The sequence below is a fragment of the Chiloscyllium punctatum genome, chromosome 38 (assembly GCF_047496795.1).
Source record: "Chiloscyllium punctatum isolate Juve2018m chromosome 38, sChiPun1.3, whole genome shotgun sequence".
Lineage (NCBI taxonomy): Eukaryota > Metazoa > Chordata > Chondrichthyes > Orectolobiformes > Hemiscylliidae > Chiloscyllium > Chiloscyllium punctatum.
Genome location: NC_092776.1, coordinates 8,922,383 through 8,939,041, shown reverse-complemented (window position 1 = coordinate 8,939,041; position 16,659 = coordinate 8,922,383).

Below are 16,659 nucleotides of genomic sequence, written 5' to 3'. Positions count from 1 at the left end.
TATTGTCAAAATGGTTTACATGCCATTTATACTATTAGTTGACACAAAGGGATAAATTCATCCAGGACAGGTCCTGAGTTTGAACTTTAATAAACAGATATATGTGCATCCTTATCAACTGGCATTCTGGAATAAAGTACAACAGCACAGTTCCAGATTTCCAGGACTCTATGTGTAAAGAAATGCTTCCTGGCATCATTCATGAGCCTTGCCTTCATTCTAAGATTATGTCACCTTATTCTGGACATTCCCCATAATAGGAAATAGGTTATTTTTTACACTATTGAATCCTTTTAACACTTCAAAAACTCAATCCGATCACCCTTTCATCTTAAATACCAAGAAAGTACAAACCAACTTTATGCAACCTGTCCTCATTACTTAACCCTTTAAACCCTGGTATAATCTGGGGCAAACTATGACTCTCAAATTATTAATTGTAGCAATCCAGGATTTTAAAAATGTAACACAATGCATAGAGATGTATTTCTTGCAACTGCTTTTCTCCTTCATGTATACCAGTTAAGACGATTCAAGACTTGGAGGAGCCGATGTTGGACTGGGGTGGACAAAGTTAAAAATCACACACCAGGTTATAGTCCAACAGGTTTATTTGGAAGTACTAGCTTTCGAAACACTGCATCTTCATCAGGTAGCTGTGAAGCAGGACCATAAGATATAGAATTTATAGCAAAAGACTACAGTATGCAAGTTAGCTCACTTAGTTGGAAGGTTTGTTTTCAGATGTTTCGTCACCATGACTAGGTAACATCATCAATGAGAGTATCCGGTAAAGTGCTGATGGTATGTCCCACCTCTCTATTTATAGGTCTTGGTTTCTTAAGGTGGGTCTTGTCATTTCTGGATCTTTCTTTCAAGGGAAGGTAGATGGGATCATGATATTCTAACTAGAACTCCATCAATAAACACCGCGACTTAGATCCCATCTCCTTTCCCTTGAAAAAAAACTGGTAATGACATCACCCAACTTAAGAAACCAAGACCTATAAATAGAGAGGTGGGACATACCACCAGCACTTCACTGGAGACTCTCACTGATGATGTTACCTAGTCATGGTGACGAAACATCTGAAAACAAACCTTCCAGCTCAGCGACCTAACTTACATACTTATCATCAACCTGAGCTACAAATCTTCCCAAAAAGTACTAAAAGATTACAGTCTCATGCAGCTGAAATTACATATTGAACAAAGGTAACAGATTGTTAAGTCTTTTATCTTTTAAAATGGGTTCGCTGGTTTCGCTTCTTTAATATGTAAATCACAGAACTCCTTTTAAGTCATCTTCTCAAGATAACTTAAGGTTTTATAACAGAAGGTAAAATCTCAGCTCAGAAAATGCATTAAAGGTGTGAGGTTAGAGTCTGTCTGTATCCCAATCTTCAGTCAGACTGATTCTATTTCCAAAGTAGAATTTACAAAATATTACATAGATTGACTGCTTGCAGTTCTGCATTTTTTCAGCAAAATAGCATGTTTGTTCAATATATAATTTCAGCTGCATGAGACTGTAATCTTATGCTGTAAATTCTGTGTCTTATGGTCCTGCTTCACAACCACCTGATGAAGAAGCAGCACTTCAAAAGCTAGTGCTTCCAAATAAATTTGTAAGACGAGTCAAGCGAGAGCTGCTTCTGCCAAGGCTATTCTAAAGCCAGACATTAGGGGGTGTACTAGAGCATGCCACAGAATCTTGTCTGTGCTCCTTGTGGGACTTCATGTTAGCGTTAACAATTGACCACATGGCATGACTTGAATCTCGAGCCCTGTCCTATTATAGTGCACCCAAGGCTTCAAGACATTTCTGTGAACACTATTATCAGCAGAGTAGTGGCACCAAGGAAGGCAATTATCAGTATTGCTTATCCCCCAGGACTTTCTCCAGTTTCCTTATGCAATGGCGCAAGGGGAATTTTCAGAACCACGGAATCCAGAGTTTCAGCAATGGCTGTAAATGCACAACAACAGCAAGGTGCATTTACACAGCGCCTTTAACTGTCATGGGCAAAGAGCTAAGTTTTAAAGGAAAAGAGTCAGGGGTCGTGAGCTGGAGAGGGTTAGCTGGGAAATTCCACTGTTTATGGAATAACTAACAGAAGAGATTGCAATCAAGAATGTTTAATGGACCAGAATTGGAAGAATGCAGAGGTCCTGAAGGTTGCAGGAGTTACAGAGATAAGGAACAGCAAGTGATTTGAAAAGAAGCAAGAGAATTGTAAAACCGAGGCCTTGAAATACCAGGACCTGATATAGATCAGAAAGCACAGGGATGGTAGATAAAAATTGGCTTGGTGAGAGTGGTATTACAGACAGCAAAGTTTTCAACAAACTCAGATTTATGAAAAGTATATTAAAAAAGAGGCTAGTCAGGAAGGTACTTAAAAGTCAAACCTAGAGTTGACAGTGGCATGAATAGGGATTTCAGAAACAGAGGAGCTGAGACAGAGATGGAGTAAGGAAGTGTTATGCAGGTGGAAGTAGACAGTCTTGACACTGGAATGGATATGCAGTCAAAAGTTCATCTCCGGTTCAAATATGAAGTTAAGCTTGTGAATGGTCTGGTTTTGCTTCTAACTTCCTGCTTGTCTACTTTGGATTCCAGAATCTGCAGTTTCTTTTGTCTCTAACTGGTTTTGCTTAAGACCGTCACCAGGGAGTAGTTGAGAAGGTTCAGTTCACAGCTAAATGAGAAGGAGTTCAACGGGTATTCTCTTACCAGACAGACTCATGGTAAACAAAAGGCTATTTGCTATCTTTCACAGCTGCTCAGAATATAGTTGTGTACAGCTGTAATGATGAAGCAGCAATCTGTATCAAAAACAGTCTGTCTTCCACAAGTATAACTTTAATTGCATAATTTCTGCAGTCTCAATTTTGTCAACTTTGCATTAACTGGAGGAAGTGAAAACACATACTTAAATAATAGAATGTATAATGAGTGGCTCTGTGGTTAGCACTGCTGCCTCATAGCACCAAGGACACGGGTTTAATTCCACCCTCAGGCTACTGTCTGTGTGGAGTTTGCACATTCTCCCCGTGTCTGCGTGGGTTTCTTCCAGGTGCTTTGGTTTCGTCCTACAATCCAAGAATGTGCAGGTTAGGGTGAATTGGCCAGCCAAATTGCACATAAGTGTTCGGATAAATGTAAGTTTAATGTATTAGTCATGGGAAATGTAGAGTGATAGGGTAGGAGAATGGGACTGGGTGGGATAATCTTTGGAGGGGCGCTGTGAAACTTGTTGGGGCAAATGGCCTGTTTCCTTACTGTAGGGATTCAATAAGTTGCAGGTCAGAGATGGGCTGCAGTTTAAATCCCGTATTCCCAATTTCTCCACCTCCGCCGTATCTGCTCCCAGGAGGACCAGTTCCACCATAGAACACACCAGATGGCCTCCTTCTTTAGAGACCGCAATTTCCCTTCCCACGTGGTTAAAGATGCCCTCCAACGCACCTCGTCCACATCCCGCACCTCCGCCCTCAGACCCCACCCCTCGAACCGTAACAAGGACAGAACGCCCCTGGTGCTCATCTTCCACCCTACAAACCTTCACATAAACCAAATCATCCACCGACATTTCCGTCACCTCCAAAAGACCCCACCACCAGGGATATATTTCCCTCCCCACCCCTTTCCGCCTTCCGCAAAGACCGTTCCCTCCGTGACTACCCTGGTCAGGTCCACACCCCCCTACGACCCACCCTCCCATTCTGGCACTTTCCCTTGTCACCGCAGGAACTGTAAAACCTGTGCCCACACCTCCTCCCTCACCTCTATCCAAGGCCCTAAAGGAGCCTTCCACATCCATCAAAGTTTTACCTGAACATCCAGTAATATCATTTATTATATCTGTTGCTCCCGATGTGGTCTCCTCTACATTGGGGAGACTGGCCGCCTCCTAGCAGAGCGCTTTAGGGAACATCTCCGAGACACCCGCACCAATCAATCAAACCGCCCCGTGGCCCAACATTTCAACTCCCCCTCCCACTCTGCCAAGGACATGGAGGTCCTGGGCCTCCTTCACCGCCGCTCCCTCACCACCAGACGTCTGGAGGAAGAATGCCTCATCTTCCGCCTCGGAACACTTCAACCCCAGGGCATCAATGTCGACTTCAACAGCTTCCTCATTTCCCCTTCCCCCACCTCATCCTAGTTTCAAACTTCCAGCTCAGCACTGTCTCCTTGACTTGTCCGGACTTGTCCGACCTGCCTATTTCCTTTTCCACCTATCCACTCCACCCTCTCCTCCTTGACCTATCACCTTCATCTCCTCCCCCACTCACCCATTGTATTCTATGCTACTCTCTCCCCACCCCCACCCTCCTCTAGCTTATCTCTCCATGCTTCAGGCTCACTGCGTTTATTCCTGATGAAGGGCTTTTGCCCGAAACGTCGATTTCACTGCTCGTTGGATGCTGCCTGAACTGCTGTGCTCTTCCAGCACCACTAATCCAGTATGCGGTTTAAATTAATTAGGGTTACGTTTCCTTTTCGTGTCCGCGTTAAACTGACCACACTCATTAACTTGTAAAGAAAGAGTTGCATTTATATGACATGTTACAAGACCTCAGGCCTCCCAAAGCATTTTACAGCCAATCAAGTATATTTTTAAAAGTACAATCTCTGTTATAATGTTATATTCAGCACATAATTTGTGTACAACACATTTTTCAAGACAACGATGTAATAATGACTAAATCATTTGTCTTTCACTGATATCATTAATGGGTCAGTATTGGCCAGGACACCAAGAAGATTAGATCATTAACTGGAAACATTTAGAATCTTTAAACCATTAAGTCCCTCCTTTTTCAAGGGGTACATGCAATAAGTTTCAAATTATGGTAACACAAATAATGTATCCTCTGTTTCCTGTATCCATAATATAATCTGGTGCCTCCAGTGATGAAATGTTGTGAATAACAGAAGACACTGTGTACACTCTCTCCAGGGATGTGCAGATGTGGAAAAAGCCACAGAGGAGAAGCAAGCAGCTAGAGCTAGTATCACATTGTCCATTCCCTGCCTGGACTGATCAAGGACCCCTTGGCCAAGCTCTGAGGCAGACCCACCAGGAGCATAGGAATGGTTTGGGTCCTTCCTTTGTGTTATGAGATGGATCTACATCATAACTCATCATGGTGTAGGACCCATCTTGTGGTTTTGCTGCCACCATACTTGGTAGGGATCTACAAGGTCTGCTTGCTCATGTGCCAGAAGAAAACTTGCTGGTACCTTAACAAGAAGGGGCACATGTAAAAAAAATATGTAGTTTATTGCTTAATAGCAACTAAGTATGAGTTACATTGGTATGATAGACATTGTTAGTCAGACTATGAGGAAAACTTCAAAGCTAGGTCTTCTGCCTTTGGAATCTAAAGTTGTTCTCCCACCTGATTTCATGTGACATTATCATATAAGGTGGTGTTGAATGCATTCCTCTGTACTAATCCTCTCAGACCCTGTACCCACAGACAACATTGGGCTGTTAAAAACAAGGATTCAGTATTAATTGGGCAATTCCACTTAAATTAGAAAGGGGAATTAATTATGCATTTTTATGTATTTGGCAAGATGGTGTCATGATATTCTCAATGGACTAGTAATCCAGAATCTGGTTTCCAGCATCTGCAGTCATTGTTTTTACCAAGTAATCCAGAAGCCCAGGTGAATGCTCTGGGTTTCAAATCCCACCACAGCAACTTCTGGAATTAAAATTCAATTCATAAATCTGGAGTACAAAGCTAGTTTCAGTAATGGTGACCATGACAGCTATCATTAATTGTTGCAAGACTCCATCTAGTTTATTAATGTTTCTTAAAGAAATAATTTTTTAAAAGTTCATTCACAGGATGAGGGAATCACTGGCTAGGCAGCATTTATTGCCCATTCCTAATTGCCCAGAGGGCAGTTTAGAGTCAACCACATTGCTGTATGTCTGGAATCACATGTAGGCAAGACCAGGTAAGGATGGCAGTTTCCATCTCTAAAGGACGTTAGTGAACCAGATGGGTTTTTCTGACAATTGACAATGGATTCATGGTCATCATTAGACTCTTAATTCCAGATATGTTATTGAATTAAAAACTGCCATCTTTACCTGGTCTGGTCTACGTGTGACTCCAGACCTACAGCAATGTGGTTGACTCTTAATTAACCTCTGGAATGGCCAAGCAAGCCACTTCACTGAGTGCCAATTAGGGATAGTTCTATTATCTAATGCCATTCTCCTGCCTTTTCCCCATATCTCTGCACACCATTTTGATCCAAGTGATTATCTAATACGCTTTTGAATGCCTCATATTGAACCTGCTTTCACTACATTTCCAGGCAAAGTCATTCCATATCTCAACCAGTCACTGTGTGAGAAAGGTTTTCCTTACATCATCCTTGCCACATTTACATGTCACTTTAAATCTGTGCCCTCTCTTTTTTATCTAAACGATTTCTCTCTACTCTGTCCAGCACAATCATCCTTTTGGAAACCTCTATCAAATCTCAGCCTTCCTTTCTGCAAGGAAACAGTCCCAACTTCTTCCATCTATCCTCATGTATTTGCTGCCCTTGTCCTTCTAAATTATATGTTTGTCTATTTCACATGAATGAATGAAACAAAATCCCTCTGCCTTGCCTTGTCTCTTAGTGCTTTGCCGCTTCATTCAGGACTAGTAGTTCTGTCTCATCTTGCTGGTTGGCACAGTCGGAAAGGGTGAGTAGTTTGGGAAATGGAGTGGGGAAAGCCATTGAAGTTAACAATGGGAATCTATTTAGGAGCACAGATGGGCTTTTCTATGGCTGTGAGCAAGACTCCAGGATGGTGTGTTGCCTTTCTGGTTCCATGGCCAACGATATCTCTTGGTGGGCACATGATATTCTGAAAGGGGAGAGTGAGCAGCCAGAGGTCATGGTCCATATTGGTATTCATAACATAGGCAGGAAGAGAGATGAGATCCTGCAAAGGGATTTCAGGGAGTTAGGAAGGAAGTTGAAAAGCAAGACCGCTAGATTGTAATCTTGGGATTACTTCCTGCACTGCATGTCAATAAGGCTACTCGGGAAGATTTAAACTAGTGTGGCAAGGGGCCAGGAACCAGAGCAGTAGGTCGGCAATGACTGAGGAGGAGACAGAGACCAGGCCAGTCGGACTAAAAGGAAGGACAGACAGGGAGAAGTTACTGAACATGGCAGGACTGGCAGTCTGAAGTGTATTTGTTTAATATGAAGAGTATGGCAGATAAGGCAAATGAACTTAGAGCTTGGATTAATATGTATAACTATGTTTTTTAGCTATTATAGCAACTTGGTTGAGAGAGGGTCAACATTGGAAGTTTAACATTCTGGAACTTAGATGTTTCAGGCAAGATAGAGAGGCATGTAAAAGAATTTGCATTTCTGTTAAGGAGAATATCACAGCTGTACTGAAGGAGGACTCCTTGGAGGGTATATGAGTAGAGCTCAGGAATAGAAAGAGCATTTTGATGGGATTGTGCTAAATGTCCCACAATAGCCAGTGAGTAATTATGGAAAATTTAAAAGCAAAGGATTGATGTGGTTGGCGATTTTAACCTCCCCTATATTGACTTGGATTCACTTAGTGCCAGGGTTTGGATGGGGGAAATTTGTTAGGTGTATCTGGGAAAGTTTATTGAAACAATATGCAAATAGTTCAATTAGGGAAGGAGTCATACTGATAGAGATGAATGAGCCTGGCCAGGTGATCCAAGTTTCAATTGGAGAGCATTTTGGGAAGAGTGACCATAATTCTGTGAGTTTGAAGTTACTTATGGATAAGGACAAGAGTAGTCTGAGGGTGAAAGTATTAAACTGGAGGAAGGCCAACTACCAGAATATTAGGCAGGAACTGGGGAATTTAGATTGGGGAGGGGGGGGCAGTGTTTAAGATTCCCACATCTGACATGTGGGAATCTTTTAAAGGCCAGTTGATTAGAATTCAGGACCAAACTATTTACACATTGCTTCAATAAACCTTTCTGAAAGCACCTAACAATTTCCTCCTTTCCAAATGTGAAATTGAAGGATAAGATTCGGGAACATTGGATGACAAGGTGAGAGCTTACTCAAAAAGAAAAAGGAGGCATAAGTAAAGTTTTGGAAACTGAAGATGACGGAACCCTCAAAGAATATAATGATAGCAGGAAAAGAACTTAAACAAGGAATTAGGAGGGCTAGAAGAGGCCATGAAATATCTTTGGTAATCAGAATTAAGGAAAATCCCTAGGTGTCTTATACATATAAGAGGTAAGGTGGTAGCTAGGGAAATGTTAGAGATAAAAAAAACTGCAGATGCTGGAATCCAAGGTAGTTAAGCATGAGGCTGGAAGAACACAGCAAGCCAGGCAGCTCCAGGAAGTGGCGAAGTTGATGTTTTGGGTGTAACCCTTCTTCAGGACTGGGGCTAGGTGTAAGGTGGAGCTGTGGGAGTGGGGGGGCAAGGTGGTGAAGTGGGGTAGGTGAAGATGGGTAGAGGGTATGACCTGCTTGGCCAATGGGAGGAATGAAACTGGTTAGTGGCAGTGAGATGTGGAAAGGAGGGGAGGGGCTGGGAAGGGAGTCAGAGGAAGTGGGTGAGGTCCTTAATGATTACTTTGCATCAGTAGTCTTAAAGGAGAAGGACATGTTGGAGGGTGAGTCTCAGAGGGGTATGTTGATATTCTGGGGCATGTCAATATAAAAAAAGGAGATATTGGGATGTTTTGAAAAGCATTAAGATGTTCCAAGGACCTGATGGAATATATCCCAGAATGCTGAGGGAAGCAGGTGAAGAATTTGCTGGGATCTTGTACAAATCTTTGTACCCAATTTAGTTAAAGGAGTTGTCCCAGAGGACTGGAGAATAGCCAACATTGTTCCTTTATTTAAGAAGGACAATAGGGTTAATCTGGGAAATTACAGTATGATGAACCTTAAATGAGTGATAGGAAAATTATTGGACAAGATTCTAAGGGATAGGATTGACTCACATTGGCAAAAATATGAACTTATTAGTGACTTTGTGTGACTTTGTACAGGCAATGTAGTGTCCCACAAATAATCAGTTTTTTGAGGAAGTGACATAGATGAGGACAGGGCACTAGGTATCTGTTTGTACTGTTATGACATAGCGATGAACCGCTCTGTTAATTAAACTAAACACCCAGTAAAGCTCGTCTCGCCTTGTTATCTGTTAAAATATATGAGTGACAGAGAACTCTCAAATTTCACTGTTAATGAAAATAATATCAATGTATCCTTTAACTGTAAAAGTGAAAATTAAAAAACTATTCACAACTCTAAGCCCACTCCCTTCTCTTAACTGCTTATTATCTACCTCCAACTCTATAACAATATACTGTTCCTATAATACACTTATTAAAATTACATCAACTTAATTTCAAAATTAAGCTCTCGTCGTTGGTGTCTTTCTTGTTTCAGCTGAAGATCTCCCTGGGTCACCTTCTTTCATTTTACAGTGAAGATGTTTCATATGAACCACCTGATGAAGGAGCAGCCCCCCAAAAGCTAATGCTTCCAAATAAACCTGTTGGATGATAACCTGATGTTGTGTGAATTTTAACTGCATATGAAAAGGTATCTTTGATAGAGAGTATTTCGATCTTTTGGGTCTCTCTCTCTCTCTCAATGGCAGTTACTCTGTCAATGGCAGTTACTCTGTCTGACTTTCAAATTGCCTGCCTTTTTTTAAACCCTCAACATCAGATCATCTCATTAGTCCTATGTTAGCAAAACAGTACATTCACACTCAAAAAGTCATAGAAATGTACAGCACGGAAACAGACCCTTCGGTCCAACTTGTCCATGCCAACCAGATATCTCAACCTAATCATTCCCATTTGCAAGCACTTGGCCCATATCCCTCCAAACACTTCCTATTCATATACTCATCCAGATGCCTTTTAAATGTTGCAATTGTACCAGCCTCCACCACTTCCTCTGGCAGTTCATTCCATACATGCACCACCCTCTGTGTGGAAAGAATTGCCCCTTAAGTACCTTTTATATCTTTCCCCTCTCACCCTAAACCTATGCCCTCTAGTTTTGGACTCCCCAGCCCCAGGGAAAAGACTTTGTCTATTTACCCTATCCATGCCCCTCATAATTTTATAAACCTCTATAAGGTCACTCCTCAGCTTCTGACACTCCAGGGAAAACAGCTGCAGCCTACTCAGCCTCTCCCTATAGCTCAAACCCTCCATCCTTGGCAACATCATTGTAAATCTTTTCTGAACCCCTCCAAGTTTAACAACAATCTTTTGATAGGAAGGAGACCAGAATTGCATGCAATATTCCAAAAGTGGCCTAACCAATGACCTATACAGCCGCAACAAGACCTCTCAACTATATCCTTAATGCTCTGACTAATAAAGGAAAGCATACCAAACGCCTTCTTCACTATCCTATCCACCTGCAACTCTACTTTCAAGGAGCTATGAACCTGCACTCCAAGATCTCTTTGTTCAGCAACACTGTTTAGGACCTTACCATTAAGTGTATAAATCCTGCTAAAATTTGCTTTCCCAAAATGCAGCACCTCGCATTTATCTAAATTAAACTTCATCTGCCACTCCTCAGCCCATTGGCCCATCTGATCAGGATCCCGTTGTACTCTGAGGTAACCTTCTTCGCAATCCACTACATCTCCAATTTTGGTGTCATCTGCAAACTTACTAACTATACCTCCTATATTCATGTCCAAATCATTTATATAAATGACGAAAAGTAATAGACCCAGCAACGGTCCTTGTGGCACTCCACTGGTCACAGGCCTCCACTCTGAAAAACAACCCTCCACCACCACCCTCTGTCTTCTACCTTTGTATCCAAATGGCTAGTTCTCCCCGTACTCCATTAGATCTAACCTTGCTAACCAGTCTCTCATGGGGATCCTTGTCGAACGCCTTACTAAAGTCCATAAAGATCACATCCACCACTCTGCCCTCATTAATCCTTTTTGTTACTTTTTCAAAAAACTCAATCAAGTTTGTGAGACATGATTTCCCACACACAAAGCCATGCTGACTATCCTTAATTTGTCCTTTCCTTTCCAAATACATGTAAATCCTGTCCCTCAGGATTCCCTCCAACAACTTGCCTACCACTGACATCAGGCTCACCGGTTTATAGTTCCCTGGCTTGTCCTTATCACCTTTCTTAAATACCCTGGGGCATAATTTAAACTGATTGGTTAAATTTGAATTGTTGTCAAAACAGCAAACAACACAGATATCTATTTCATACCCAAATGTTAGATATTTTCAATTTTCCAGTACACTCTTGAGATGCTAGCTAGTCATATGACAGGTGTTTGTAAGCTCTTAGTGCAAAACAGCATTCTCTCTCTCTTGCAGGTACAGTACATGCAATAACAGTAACTTCATAACAGTACTTTAGCAAGGCCTTTGACAAGGTCTCTCATAGTGGGTTGATTCAAAAGATAAAGTCACATGGGATTTGTAGTGAGCTAGCAAAAATGATACTGAATTAGCTTAGTCATTAAAAAAAAGAGTAATAGTGGTCAGGTGTTTTTCAATTAGAGGTCTGTGACCAGAGGTATTCTGCAGGAATCAGTGCTGACACCCTCGTTCATGATTTGGAGGAGAATCTTGGTGGCCTGATTAGTAAATTTGCAGATGACACAAAGATTGGGGGATTTGCAGATAGTGAAGAGGATTGCCAGAGAATAAAGCAGGATATGGATAGGCTGGATACTTGGGCAGAGAATGGCAGATGGAATTTAATCTGGATAAAAATGAGGTGATGCATTTTGGGAGATCTAATGAAGGGTGGGAAGTATAGAATAAATGGCAGAGCATCAACATACAGTGAGATCTAATGTACAGAACCACAGTTCTCTGAAAATTGCAACATAAGTAGATAAGGTGGTCAAGAAGTGTATGGAATGCTTGCTTTATCAGTCAGGGCATAGAGTATATAAATTGGCAAGTCATGTTGAAGCTGTATGGAACTTCAGTTAGGCTACATTTGGAATATCATGTAGAGTTCTGTTTGCCATAGAACCAAATGGATGTGGAAGCTTTGGGGAAGATACAGAAGTGGTTTACCAGGATGTTGTTTGGTTTGGAGAATATTGGATATGAGGAGAGATTGGACCAACTTGGTTTGTTTTCACTTGAACGTTGAAGCATGTGGGGTGACCTGAAAGAAGTTTACAAAATGATGAGAGGCATGAATAGAATGGATAGTCAGGAGTCTTTTTTTCCAGGTTAGATATGTCAGTTACTCAGGGATATAGGTTTAAGATAAAAGAGGGTATGTTTAAAGGTGATGTGAGAGGCAGGTTTTTGTTTACACAGCGGGTGGTAAGACCCTGGAATGCACTGCCAGAGGAGGAGGTGCAGGTGCAATAGCAATGTTTAAGTGGCATCTTGACAGATAAATGAATAGGCAGGGAATAGAGGGATACGGACAAAAGAGTTTTAGTTTAGAAAGGCATCGTGTGTCAGTGCAGTCTTGGTGGGCCAAAGAACTGTTCCTGTACTGTATTTTGCTTTGTTCTTTGGAAGTGGTAGGCCATGAGCCTTGACAGGTGATGGGTGCAGGAATAGAGAGAGGATGGTGGCACTTGCCCTGACAGAATGCTGGAGGTAAGTAATCTTTTTGAAGCTCTTGACTTGCAACTTTTGGTGCTTAGTTGGGGCTCAAATATAGCACTCGCAGTGTGAATGCCAAATGATCCCAGCACTGGTTAAGACCTGTGTATTTGCTGAGTACAATATTGTGTGAGAGCAGTGCCATGGTGGCTGGATGCATGCTTGGTAAAGTGAGCAGTGGGAGTTGCTGAGAAAAGTCTCGAGGGCTCACAGATGGAAAACTTCCATGAAACCCCCTGAAATTGACACAACTAAAATATGGAAAACTTTAGCTCAAAACATCCCCCTTCCAAAACAATTTAGGATGTTAGAATATATAATAAAAACTAAAAGTGCTGGAGAAAATCCACAGGTCTGGCAGCATCTATGGTGGGAGAAAGAGATGCTGCCAGACTTGCTAAATTTCTCTAGCACTTCCTGTTTGTATTTCAGATCTCCATTGTTGACAGTACTTTGCCTTTGTGTTAGAATATGATCTTTCTATTTGTAGCTGTATCTTGGAATAGGAAACTCTTAGTAAAATTACAAAAAGAAAAAAAAGAACATGGAGTTGATTGCTTTTCATTTGTTAAATTTATTCAGTCATTGTGAAACTGATTAATAAATCACTGAGGTTACTATGAGATGTGAGGTACATAGTCTGAAATGAGCTACTTGCTGCTTTGTAAATCATTACTGAGGTCATATTTCAAACATTGCATACAATGTTGTTGTACAGCCTTGAGACTGAGGTTAATAGATTAGGAAGTTTTGAACATAATAGCTGTAGGCCTATTAAATTGAACCATGATTGCAAAATTAGCTAGTATATGTTTAACATCCACAAACTTCCAATCTATTTAACATATTTGAGCAATGGTTATCTACTGACCTTTCTACAAAACAAAGTAATCCTTTCAGATTGAATAGTTTGATTGCTAATTGCCCTCCTTTGAGCTGAGAAGGTTAAGGGAGCATAAGAACAAATGAACTTACAAATTAGACACAAGAGTAGGCAATTCAGTAAGATCGAGCTGGTTGGGTCATAAAGGACATAGCTGCGAGACTGAGTTTGCAACAAAGGGTGATGGAACCAAGGGAAAAATGTACTTGACCCCATCCTTACCAACCTGATGGCTGCAGATGCATCTGTCCATGACAGTATCGGTAAGAGTGACCACCGTACTGACAACCTCCATAATGATGAGTGGCACTATCACTATATAAGACATAATTTGAATAGATCTAGCAACTCAAGACTGGGCATCCATGAGGCACCATGGGCTATCAACAGCTGCAGAATTGTACTCCAGCACCCTGCAATCTCCAATCTCATGGCCTGGTATATCCCCCACTCAACTATAACCTTCAAGCTAGGCGATCAACCCTGGTTCAATGGAGAGTGCAGGACGGCACATCAGGAGCAGCACAAAGCATACCTAAAAATGAGGTGTCAACCCGGTGAAGCTACCAAATAGGACTGCTTGTGTGTCAAATAGCATAAGCGGTAAGTGATAGGCAGTGTTAAGCAATCCCACAACCAATTGGGATGATAACTCTGCAGTCCTACCACATCCAGTTGGAATGCTACTGGACAATTAAACAACTCACTGGAGGAGACATATCCCCATCCTCAAGTTGGAAGAGTCCAACACATCAGTGCAAAAGCATTCGCATCAATCTTCAGCCAGAAAAGTGCGCTTGGATGATCCTCCTCCAGTGGTTTGCAGCGTTACAGATACCAGTCTTCAACCAATTCAATTCACTCTACATGATAACAAGAAATGGTTGGAGACACTGAATACTGCAAAGGCTAAAGGCCCTGGCAACATTCTGGCAATGGTAATAAAGACTTGGACACCAGAACCTGTGGGCGGCATGGTGGCACAGTGGTTAGCACTGTTGCCTCACAGCAGCAGTGACCCGGGTTCAATTCCCACCTCAGGCGACTGACTGTGTGGAATTTGCACATTCTCCCTGTGTCTGCGTGGGTTTCCTCCGGGTGCTCCGGTTTCCTCCCACAATCCAAACAATGTGCAGGGTAGGCGAATTGGCCTGCTAAATTGCCTGTAGTGTTAGGTGAAGGGGTAAATGTATGGGAATGGGTCTGGGTGGGTTATGCTTCGGCGGGTCGGTGTGGACTTGTTGGGTCGAAGGGCCTGTTTCCACACTGTAAGTAATCAAATCTAAAACTTGCTGCTCCCCTAGCCAGGTTCTTCCAGTACAGTTATAACACTGTCATGTTTTAAATTTATTCATATGAAGTGGGTGTCACCAACTGGCTAGCATTTATTGCCCATCCTTAGTTGCCTTTGAGGTGTTTCTGAGTTGCGTTCTTCAACCACTGTGATCCACTGCTGTGGGTTGATCCACAATGCTGTTAGGGAGGGAACCCCAGGATTTTGACCTAGCGACAGTGAAGGGACCGGGATATGTTTCCAGGTCAGGATAGTGAATGGCTTAGAGGGGAACTTGCAGGGTGTGGTGTTCCATTGTATCTACTGCCTTTGTCCTTCTAGATGAAAGTGGTCATGGATTTGGAAGGTTCAGTCTGAGGCTCTTTGGTGAACTATGTGTAGATAGTACACATAGTTGCTACTGAGTGTCGGTGGTGGAGGAATGGATGCTTGTGAATGCTGTGCCAATCAAGTGGGATGCTTTGTTCTAGATGGGGTCAAGCTTCTTGAGTGCTGTTGGAGCTGCATCCATCCAGGCAAGTGGGTAGTATTCCTTTCACTCCTGACTTATAGAATCACAGAATCCCTACAGGGCCTATTGAGCCTGCACCAGCCCTCTGAAGAGCATCCCATCCTGATCCACCATCCCAAACCCATATGGGTTTTTTTTAGCATGGCTAATCCACCTAACCTGCACACCTTGGACTTTGGGAAGAAACTGGAGCACCCAGAGGAAACCCAGACAATCAAGGTGAGCATGTCCAAACTGCACACAGATAGTCTCCCAAGTTTGGGATCAAACCTTGGTCCTCATGTTGTGAGGCAACAGTATCAATCACAGCACCACTGTGCTGCTTTTGTGCCTTGTAGATGCTGGACAGTCTTTGGGGATTCAGGAAGTGAGCTACTCATCACAGTATTTCTAGCCTCTGACCTGCTTTTGAAGTCACTGTGTTCAGTTGAGTGTCTGGTCAATGGCAACCCCCAAGATGTTGATAATGGGGGATTCAGTGACGGTAACATCATTGAATGTCACAGGGTGGTGGTTAGATTGTTTATTATTGATGATGGTCATAGCCTGTATTCGTGTGGCACAAAAATTACACAAAGGATTATGGTAGAGATATTTAAAATCATGACTAGTTTTGGTAAGATAAATAAGGAGAAACGGTTTCCAGTGGTGAAAGGGATAATTCAGCTCTGGATCCAGATTTAATGTTACTGGCAAAAGAACAAAAGTGAGATTAAGAAAATGTTTTAATGCAGCTCCTGTTATAATCTGAAAAGAGGTTGTCTGAAAAGGTCATGGACGTAATTACATTTATAATGACAAAACGGGTATTAATATATATTGATGGTGGAAAGAAATACAGTATGGATGAAAGGAAATAATGGATAGCTCTATCAAAGAACTGTCATAGGCAATGTAGGCTGAGTGGACTCCTTCTGAGCTGATTTATTGTATATTTATGTATACAATATATATATCCTATGTGATCTAATACACATTAGAAAATTAGTGTTTTAGGGAATGTGAAGTCCTTTATGGAAAGGAACTGACCTTTCCTTTGGCAGATTATTGCGTATTGTGAGGTATTATAGTTCAAGTTTGGTGAATTTTCTTTGACAATTCGTTTAAAATGTGTAAAGCCAACATATGACCAGATAAATTACCAGTAACTGATAAGAACATGTACATTGGTTATCTTCAGACTTGAGATACTTTTTTACTGCAGACCAAAAACAGCTCTTTCTTTTCTGAAAGTTGGATAGCTTCTCCCTCTTAATACATCCACAGCCACAAACTGTTCGGCTACCCGACAGCCAAATTCATTGCTGTTTGCATAGAAGACCG